The 9,637-nt window shown below is 47.4% G+C and overlaps 1 pseudogene; it reads right to left on the bottom strand.

The window, feature by feature from the left end:
- Positions 1-826: 826 nt before the first annotated feature.
- Positions 827-2,621, bottom strand: LOC103888202 (annotated as a pseudogene).
- Positions 2,622-9,637: the final 7,016 nt, after the last annotated feature.

The following is a 9,637-nucleotide window of genomic DNA, read 5'->3' as shown; positions in this document are numbered from 1 at the left end:
TCTTGGATTATTGTTGCCCTGAAGTTCTGGAGTGGGGGACAGAGAGACAGCAGACGGTGCGCATTAGCCACCTTTCCAGAGGACATCAGCCCTCCAGATTGGGGCGGGTCAGACCTCCACTCTGGTGTTTTTCTCACTGATTGCCAGTTAGGGGAAGCGGCACTTGTGAGCACCTGCCTCTCTCCCCAGGTCCTGTACAGAAAGCCCATCTGCCTTTGGAGAGACTGCCCCGAGCACACAGGCCCAGCAACCACCATCTACGGCCCCCCAGGACCTAATCCCCTTCGACATAGGGTTCAGTGCATGTGAGCATACACTGGGCTTGATTCCTGCCCACTGGTCCCTGCCAGATGTCCCATGCCCACCTCATTAAGAGAATGAGGCCACACGGACACACCCAGGCCATCATGATGATGGAACGGCTGGGGTACTACTTGCCCACCCTTCATTGCTGCTTCAGAACCAACTGTCTGATCACATTCCTACCCTGGGGACATTATTGTCTACCAGGGTCACTGATCACTTTTAAAGTTCCAGAAACAGAGGGCCAGCTGGTCCCCTAGAAGTTTGGTACATGGGATAAGCCAAGCCTTGCCTTCAGGAACAGGTTTTCCACCACGTAGCTGCCCAAGGCCCAGGGCACCCCCAAGTTCATGTGAAGCCTGCCTACCATGTCCACAGCCCATGCCGACCCCTCCTGGAACCACTGGAATGCTTGTTCCTGGGCGTGTGATAAGCCCAGACAGCTTCAGCCTTGCAGGACAACTATGCGCATCTGGCAGCAGTAGCCGAGAGCCTATAGAAAGAAGTTGGAGGTGAAACCAGATTCTACGAAAATACTTTATTAGGCAAAACCACATACTAAAAAACACTTTAAAATGCATCAGGAGAGGTGAAGACACAAACTAGTGTGTAGTGACACATGACTGTCAGAACACACTCAAGAATCCAGTTTCCCTCCTCTACCCAGAAAAAGAAAGTTCTAGGCCACCTCCTCCTTAACACACTCTTGGCTGTGGCATCCTCCTGTTCTTGACACTGTTTGGCTAAGTAGTTCATGTTGCTCTAGGCCTCTATGAAATCTGTCTCATCCATTCCTTCGCCTGTGTACCAGTGGAGGTAGGCCCTGCGCCTGAACATGCTGTAAACTGCTCTGAGACACGCTTGAAGAGTTCCTTGATGGCCGTGTTATTCCCAATAGCAACAGTCGAAGTTTTTAGCCCCCAGAGTGGGATGTTACAGAAGGCTGTTTTAATGGTCAGCAAAGTTGCTACTATTTTTATTTTGAAAGTTGAACATTTGTTCCTTCACCTCTCTCAGGCGTATTCGACCCCTGAAAATGGCAGCTGTCATTAAGTAGCTGCCATGACAGGGGTCGCAGGCTGTCATATGCCTAGTATCAAACATCTGCTGGGTAAGCTTAGCCACGGACAGGGCTGGGTACTGCTGGCTGCCCTGGCTGGTCAGTGGGGCAAAGTTAGGAATGAAGAAATGCAGCCGGGGAAATGGGACCGTGTTCAGGGCCAGCTGCTGCAGGTTAGCATTCAGCTGGGCTGGGAAGTGCAGGCACGTGGTGACCCCACTCCTGGTAGCAGATGCCAGGTGGTTCAGATCACCATAGGTGGGTGTGGGCAGTTTTAGGGTGCTATCGCAGATGTCCAGTAAGGCTTCATTATCTAAATAGAATGTCCCATGTGAGTTTTCTATGCGCTCATTAAATGAGAGTGTTGTGTTATAGGGCTCCATGGTGGTGTGTGACACCTTGGGCGAGGGCAGGACACTGAATGTGTTTATGATCTTGTCTGGATACTCCTCCCAGATCTTACTAATAAGAAGGGTACCCATCCCAGATCAAGTCCCCCCACCCAAGGAGTGGATCAGCTGGAAACCCTGCAGGCAGTCACAGCTCTCAGCCTCCTTTCTGACAACGTCCATCACTGATTCCATCAGTTTTGCGCCTTCTGTGTAGCGCCCCTCGGCCCAGATTTTTCCGGCCCCACACTGACCTGTAAGACAGTACAGCCAGTCACTCGATGGCCAAGTATACCGTCATCAGTGGTCACCACCACAATGCAAAATGGGCCAAGCATCACATGTGAGATGAAAGCGCCATTCACCCTGGAGGTGGAGCAAATGAACCCCCCTCCCCCAGAGTCACAGCAGCTTCCCCTGTTAGAAATCAAGTCGGGAGTCAAACCTGAGACAGGCTAACAGAACCTCCTGCAGGTGGCTCCTGCCCATTTTCAGGGAAGGCAGTAGACAGGGCCCCAGCTCAGCTCCCTGCAGGGAGTTTACAGCAGTAGCTCCACACCTTGAGGAGACACCTGGGCCTTCCTCCCAAAATCCCTTTAGGAGAGGCAGATTGAGCGACTCGGAGGATAGGAGGGTGTTCAGGGGCCCTGGCTCCACAGTTCCCACAGCAATGACCTTGGGGCATTCCTAGATTTTGAGCTACCCTGGCTAAGGAGCCGCACCCCGTCCTCACCCCCGCGCCAGCTCACCAAAGATGAAGTTGTCTGGACTAAAGATCTGCCCCAAGGGCCCCAAGCACCGAGTTCATGAGGCCCGGCTCCAGATTCACGAGCACAGCGCCGGGCATGTACCAGCCACCTGTGTGGGGCGGGAAGGCATTAGCGAGGGGAGGGCCGCCATTCCCAGGAGGGCCATCGGAGAAGGACTGGGGTCTCACCCCTGGCCTCGTTGAAGTACATGTTGATGTGCTCCAGCTGCAGGTCGCTGTCCCCGTGGTAGGTGCCAGCGGAGTCGACGGCATGTTCATCAGAGATCACCTCCCAGAACTGCAAGAGATTGGAGGGGCCAGACAGACCAGGGCTGAGTCACGGAGGCCTGGGAGCTGGAGGCACCCCAGCTCCTGTCCTAGCTCCTCTTCCACCCCCAGCCTCATCCACACCCCATCCCTAGCCTCCGTGTCCCTGGGATCCATCCCGGCCGCCTCGCCAGTCGCCCAGTTCCACCGTGTCCCCAGCAGGGAGCCCAGGGGCCTCAATGCAGGAGCACCGCCCCTCCACTGCTACTGCCAACATCTTCCCTGGCCACCAGGCAGGCCCGAGCTGGGCCCTCAGAGCCCCGGATGCCAACCTTGGTGCCGAAGTTGTTCCCGCATTGCCGGATCTGCATGAGCATAATCTCCCCCATGGCCAAGGTGGGATTAGAGCAGTAGGAGAAAGGCCAGAAGAAGTAGCAGATGCGCAGTGACCCAGCCCGCCCTCCCCCAACACTTACATAGCCAGGTGCCCACGTGCCTCAGCCTCGGATTGGGCTCCCAGAAGAAGCAACAGCTTTACTTCCACACAGGTGTACCCACCTGTGAATCCCTTGGAGTTGAACGTCCATTGGGGAGCTCAGGTGGGCTTGCTGTGGTCCTTTCCACGTTGGGGAAAGCTGGTCAGCTGGAGAACTTCCTCCCACGTCTTTAGTAAGACTAAATCCCTAGCTGACCTGAAACTGAATTTTCCTAAGCCTCTTGTTTCCATATTCACAGAGTGCCTTTGCAACTGTGCTAGACCGATGACATATTTTTTGTAATTGATGAGCCTTTTCATCTATTAGGAGATCTGTGGTTAGGAAAGACCACAGATGTTAACTCGACAGGACTTCATTGTAAGTTTGACTTTGGAGCAGTTCAAACCCGCAGTAAGCTATGGGTGTTAGAGATAGGCCTCTGGTTTAGCTAGAGTCTTCTTTAGAGTAGGATTAGCCCCTTCACCTTTCCAGAGGACTGCGGTCTCCACGCAGAGTGAAGGTCATACTGGATTCCTAAAGCTGAGCATAGGTGTTGGGATAGGCCTGCTGTGAAAGATGGGCCATTGTCACTCTGCAGGCTTTTAGATGACCCAAACTGAGGAGTTATTTCTTCTGGTAAACACTTTTCAGATGGGGTGAGGAATGCCTCGATCTAACCAGTGAAGGTATCAGTAAGCATTAGCAAACATTTGAATCTCCTGCAGAAAGGCATGTGAGTAAATTAGAGTTGCCAGTTCTCACCTGGATAGGTTCCTCAATTTTTGGACAGGTTTAACTAGAGAAGAAGAAAATTGCTGGCCGTTTGGGTCTTGTCAGGCACAGAGCTCACAGGGCTGAATCACCTGTTTTAGTGTCTTGAAAAGATTTACCCCTATAAACAAATGAGATATTAACAGAAACAAAGAATTCCTTCTAGGGTGAAACAAATCATGAAAAGTGCTGAAATATATTCCTATGATTGGTATTTGGCATTAGTAATTTATTACCATCATTCAGCCAGTCAGAGGAGCCCTGGACTGAAATGCAATCCCTGGCCCATTTTTGTTCTTCTTCAGAGTATTCTGGCCCAGTTCTATGTATGCTGAGCAGCACGCCCATAAACTTCCTTGGCCCATTCAGTGCAGGGGCCTTGGCTGGGGCATCTACAAGGGCATTTCCTTTTACATGGTCAGTCTCTCTTTTGATGTCCTCAGCAACTAGTTATAGTCACTTTTTGGCAGCAAAACAGCATTTTAACAAGCTCAAAATCTGAATGATGTTGCATGGAAAAGCCCTTGGGGGTCGGGAGTCCCTACCCATTCCAAATTGCAGCATAAGCATAAAGCACTAAAAAAATCATACTTGGAATCAGTGTCAATGTTAACTTTTAAATCCTTTCCCAACTGCAGGGGCCTAGTAAGTTCAATTAACACAGCTTTTTGAGCTGAGGTAGAGGCTAGCAAGGCTTGTGCCTTGATTCTCTTGTGCTGACTAATAATAACATATCTAGCCCTCCTGTTTTCCTGATGCATAAAACAACTTGCATCTGTTAACCACTCTTCCTTGGGATGGTCAAGGGATTCATCTGTCTTAAGTCTGGCCTGCTAGAACAAATTTGTTTCATGACCTGTAATATGCTTTGGCTGTGTCCCCAGTCAAATCTTACCTTGAATTGTAGCTCCCATCATTCCCGTATATCGTGGGAGGGACCCAGTGGGAGGTAATCGAATCGGGGGATGGGTCTTTCCCATGCTGTTCTTGTGACAGTGAATAAGCCTCATGAGATCGGATGGTTTATTTATTTATTTATTTTTGAGACATAGTCTTGCTCTGTTGCTCAGGCTGGAGTGCAGTAGCATGATCTTGGCTCACTGCAACCTCTGACTCCTGGGTTCAAGTGATTCTCCTGTCTCAGCCCGGGATTACAGGCACCCACCACCATGCCTGTCTAATGTTTGTACTTTTAGTATAGATGGGGTTTCACCATGTTGGCCAGGCTGGCCTCCATCTCTTCACCTCAGGTCATCCACCGCCTTGGCCTCCCAAAGTGCTGGGATTGCAGCTGATGGTTTTATAAAGGGGAGCTTCCCTACACAAGCTCTTCTGCCTGCTGCCATGTAAGAGATGTGACTTTGCTCCTCATTTGCCTTCTGCCATGAGTGTTAGGCCTCCCCAACCATGTGGAACAGTGAGTCAATTAAACCTCTTTTTTTATATAAGTTATCCAGCCTCAGATATGTCTTTATTAGCAGCATGAGAACAGACTAATACAACGTGTATGCCAGAAAGGCTGGGAGCACCTGTGGACTCTGGCAGATAAGTAGCTGGGTTTATGGTTTGGCAGGCTTTAAGGGTTATGTCTGGAGTGTCTAACAATAAGGCCTGATACTTTCATAAGTATTCTCCTATTATCCACTGGTGCCCTTTAGCTTCTAGGACCACCTCCCCTTGGTGTGGGGTCAAAAACCTGTAGGTGCTGTTCTAATGTTAGTTTATTAGCTTTGCCTACGAGAAAAGTGGTAGCAGCAATAGCTCTAAGACATCAAGGCCACCCTGAGGTCACCTCATCTATCTGCTTAGAAAATTAGGCTACTGGCCTTGGAATGTCCCCCAGTTTTGGGGCAAGATTACTCAAGGCCTATGCCTTGCTTTTTGGCCACATAAAGAAAAAAATGGTTCATCCAACTTGGGGACTCCCACAGCTGCAGCAGAGCCCAATTTCTCCTTGAGAGTATTGAAGGTTTGCTTGCAGTTCTACTTACATTCTGGGAGCTCTAAATCTGTCCCTTTAGTGTATCATATAAAGGTTTGGCTACATGTCCAAATCTGGGCACCCATAAGTAGCAGTACCCAGCTATCTCCTAAAAAAGCCCATAGTCATTTGTTGGACTGGGACCCTTACATGACTAAAATAACTTTTTTATCTTCTAGGGATGTTGATCAGTTCCAGAGGCTAAGACAGATTTCAAATAATTAAGTCTTTGAGTCAAAATCCGAGCCCTGTATGGTGATGCCCTATATCTGCAAGTTCCCAGGAAATTTACCAATTTAACAGTATTATTATTTGAGTCTTCTTTAATTGGGCTAGCAATGAGCAAGTAGCCTACATACTGAATAATTGTGTCCCTTTCCAATTGTAGATTTTCTAAGTCCTCAGCTAGAGCATTTTCAAATAAGTAGGGGCTATGCCAGAATAGCTTTCAGAGATGGCTGTCCAGGTTAGTTTTGAGGCGGAATGTATATCTGAATCAGTCCATTCAAAGGCAAACATATTATGAATCTGGATGCATTGAGATGCAGAAAAATGCATCTTTCAGATTTAAGGATGTAAACCAGCTTGCATCCCCTGGGACTTGGTAAGTATTGGGGACAATGAGGTGTATGGAGACAACTGCATTTATTAATGCTGTAAGGTTTCTGACAAATCTGTACTTCCCATTAGCCTTTTTATCTGGTGACATGAGAGTATTGTAAGGAGACTCTCATGGCCTTAATAACTCATATGGCAAGAATTTGGCAATAAGGGGTTGAATTTCCCCTCATGCTTCTTGCCTTAAAATGTATTGTCTCTTCCGAGGGCGAGGAGCACTAGGCTGAAGTTGGATTTGAATGGGGGAGGTGTTTAGTGCATTTCCCAGAGCCTGTGTGGCCCAAACCTCAAGATTTACTTGAGACAACACCTCATGTGGTAAATGTGACAACTCATTCTCAACTTCTTTTTTCCCGTGAGGGGTCGGGAACAAAAGTAACACTTCCTATGCTTTATGATCTGTGAAGGTGACCATGACTTGGTCTCCTGAGTCAATAAATCTCTCCCCAGTAAGAGGTCAGGCATTCAGACAGTACTAAAAAGGCAGGTGAGAAACCCAGAGGCTCTGGAGGACAACTTAGAAGATTAAAAAAAAAGCAGTGTTTTTGGGCTTGTCCATCATGAGAAGACAGGAGCCCATTGTATTGAATCAGGACGGAGTCATCTGCTCCCATACCTAATAAGAAGTTAACACTCCTACCTGCCACTTTAAGAGTCACCTGAGGCTCTTCCATCTCTCAATAGCTAACAGTCCAATGGGAGCGGAGGCAGGAAGTATCAGGCCCTATCACTTTTGGATCTGCTGGGCTCTGATGATAGCTCCCTTGGAAGCGCAGTTCATTTACTTCGGCAGTGGCCTACCGTCTTACAGAAGGCACATTGATTTATATCCAAGGCACAGTGGCCCAGAGGCACAGACTGAGACTTTTACCTTCTCACTTCCTCTGCGAGGGCCAGGGCTTAAAGGACTCCTCCAAAGTGGTGGAGAGCACAAGGCTGCAGCTAGAAGCAGGGCCTCTTTGGAGATTTGCTTTATTTTGTGTTTTCTCTGCCCTATTCCTGTGATGGAAAGCTGCAAAATCCAAGTCTAAAAGCGGATCCATGGGAGTCTGAAAGCCTAAGGCTGCTTTTGGCGGCTTCCTGCAGATATCAGAAGCAGACTGGGCTATAAAATAAACTCCTAGGAATGCCTGTCCCTTCTTGGAGTCAGGGTCAGTGTTAGTGTACCTCCTCAAAGTCTAAATTATCCACCCTAGTAATAAGGCTAGGTTTTCATCTTTCCCCTGAGTAATTTTCCAGACTTTATAAAAATTAAAAAGCTTTATCACACTTTTTTTTTTATTCCTTCAAGGAGTCAAATGATCATAATTGTTTCTCTATATATCCCACTTTTTTCCTAATTCATTTCTCTTTCCTAGATTCTAGTTCTCTTTTGGGTCCTGGTCAGGCACTGCTGTGCCTCCTACCTGATAGGTGCCATGTCCCTGGTTACAGGCTGCCACCCTATTAGCAGGTGCTCTAGCCACTCCCGTAATACACTGCTTTTCTACCATGCAGCAGGTAGACATAAATATATGCAAATCTTGCCTGCTTAAATTTGTCTGTGAATTTTCCCGGAACCTCTGAACACTGTTTTACTTTTTCCTTGCATATGGTTAATTCAGACATAGAAAAGGGTACATGTACCTATATAGTGTCCCTATTATCATCTGTCACTTCCCAGAGAGGCCAAAAATTCAGCTTTGACAGCTGACAAGAGGCCTCACTGTGTGTTGTTCTGGGGAAGCCTGGGTGTTTCAAGAGTGGGGTATGTACGTAAGATAGGACTCGAAGGGCAGGGGGAAGATGATGACTGGACACTAGATAACCGTGGAAAACTAGAAGGAATGAATAACATGCTGCACACCTCACCAGAACTGGAAGGAGTCTGACTGTATTCTTATGGGGTGCTTGGACTGGCAGGGGAGAGTTCAGGCCCAGCTAAGAAAAGCCTAATATTAAGAGGCACTCGCATTAGAAGGGTAATCAATGATTTGCTGTCCCTATTTTGTCTTTTCCTCCATCAAACATATAGGAGCCCATTTTAATTTTTTATCCTGACCAAGCATCAGAGAAGCCTGTATATAATGTATTTCCTCCCACTTAGTTTCTCTTCTATAAAACAAATTAAGCTGCAAAAAAAAAAAAAAAAAAAAAAAAAAAAAAATGGAGTCATATTGAACAGGGGAAATGGGAAGGCTGTAACTTGTATGTTGTAATGTATGAGTCCATTTTCGCACTGCTATGACAAAACTGACAAAACTCTTTCAGGGAAAAAGTGACATGCTGAGTTTAGAAAGAAGGGTCCAGCTGCCCTATACCAGCTCATCAAAGATGACCTTATGGTTAAGAAATGAGAGAAAACTGTTAAGAAAAAGTCTCATGTTCTCCATCTTGAGCCTAATCGTTTGCAGGGGTTTGTCATAAAAGAGCCTGTCACTAAACAGGCATATCTGAACTTATCATGTAGGGCTGTTAAATACCACATTTCAACTTCTAGTCATAATGATGGAGAGGTTATTGTTGATTTTTTCTGATAACTAAGGTACAAAAATACTAGGTTCCCAGACATCTGTTTTTTTCAGTGTCACTTGGAGCAGTGGCAAATTAAATAAGCAATCAGCTAAAAGTCAGAGGATCGTTGAGGAAAGTAAAAGCTAAACTGTTTGGGGCCTCTTTCCTGGGGCAGCCTATCGGCTACCATAAAACAGAGGTGGTGAGCAGAAAGGTGACAAGAGGCAGAGCACTCAGGTGAGGGACAGAGAGCACAAGGTGGACAGTCCAAAAAGAGAAAGTGGCGAACATCTTGTTTAGCCAAACTCATTCTTCTCAATGTACCCCAGTACATCTAACCTTGGGATCTTGGCCTCTAATCTGAGTATGACACCCCCAGCTCTCTAACTTTTTGGGCTGAGTCTCTCACCCTAACATTATACCCTAGGGCCTCTCACTTAAGTAATAGTGGATAATCATTCTTACCCACCTGAATGGCTTCACGACTCTAAAAGGCGACCCACTTGCCAGCTGATTGCTTCTATGTGGATT

The sequence above is a fragment of the Papio anubis genome, chromosome 16 (genome assembly GCF_008728515.1).
Source record: "Papio anubis isolate 15944 chromosome 16, Panubis1.0, whole genome shotgun sequence".
NCBI classification, from domain to species: domain Eukaryota; kingdom Metazoa; phylum Chordata; class Mammalia; order Primates; family Cercopithecidae; genus Papio; species Papio anubis.
Note: the sequence above shows the minus strand (reverse complement) of the source record. Positions and strands in the feature narration are given on the sequence as shown.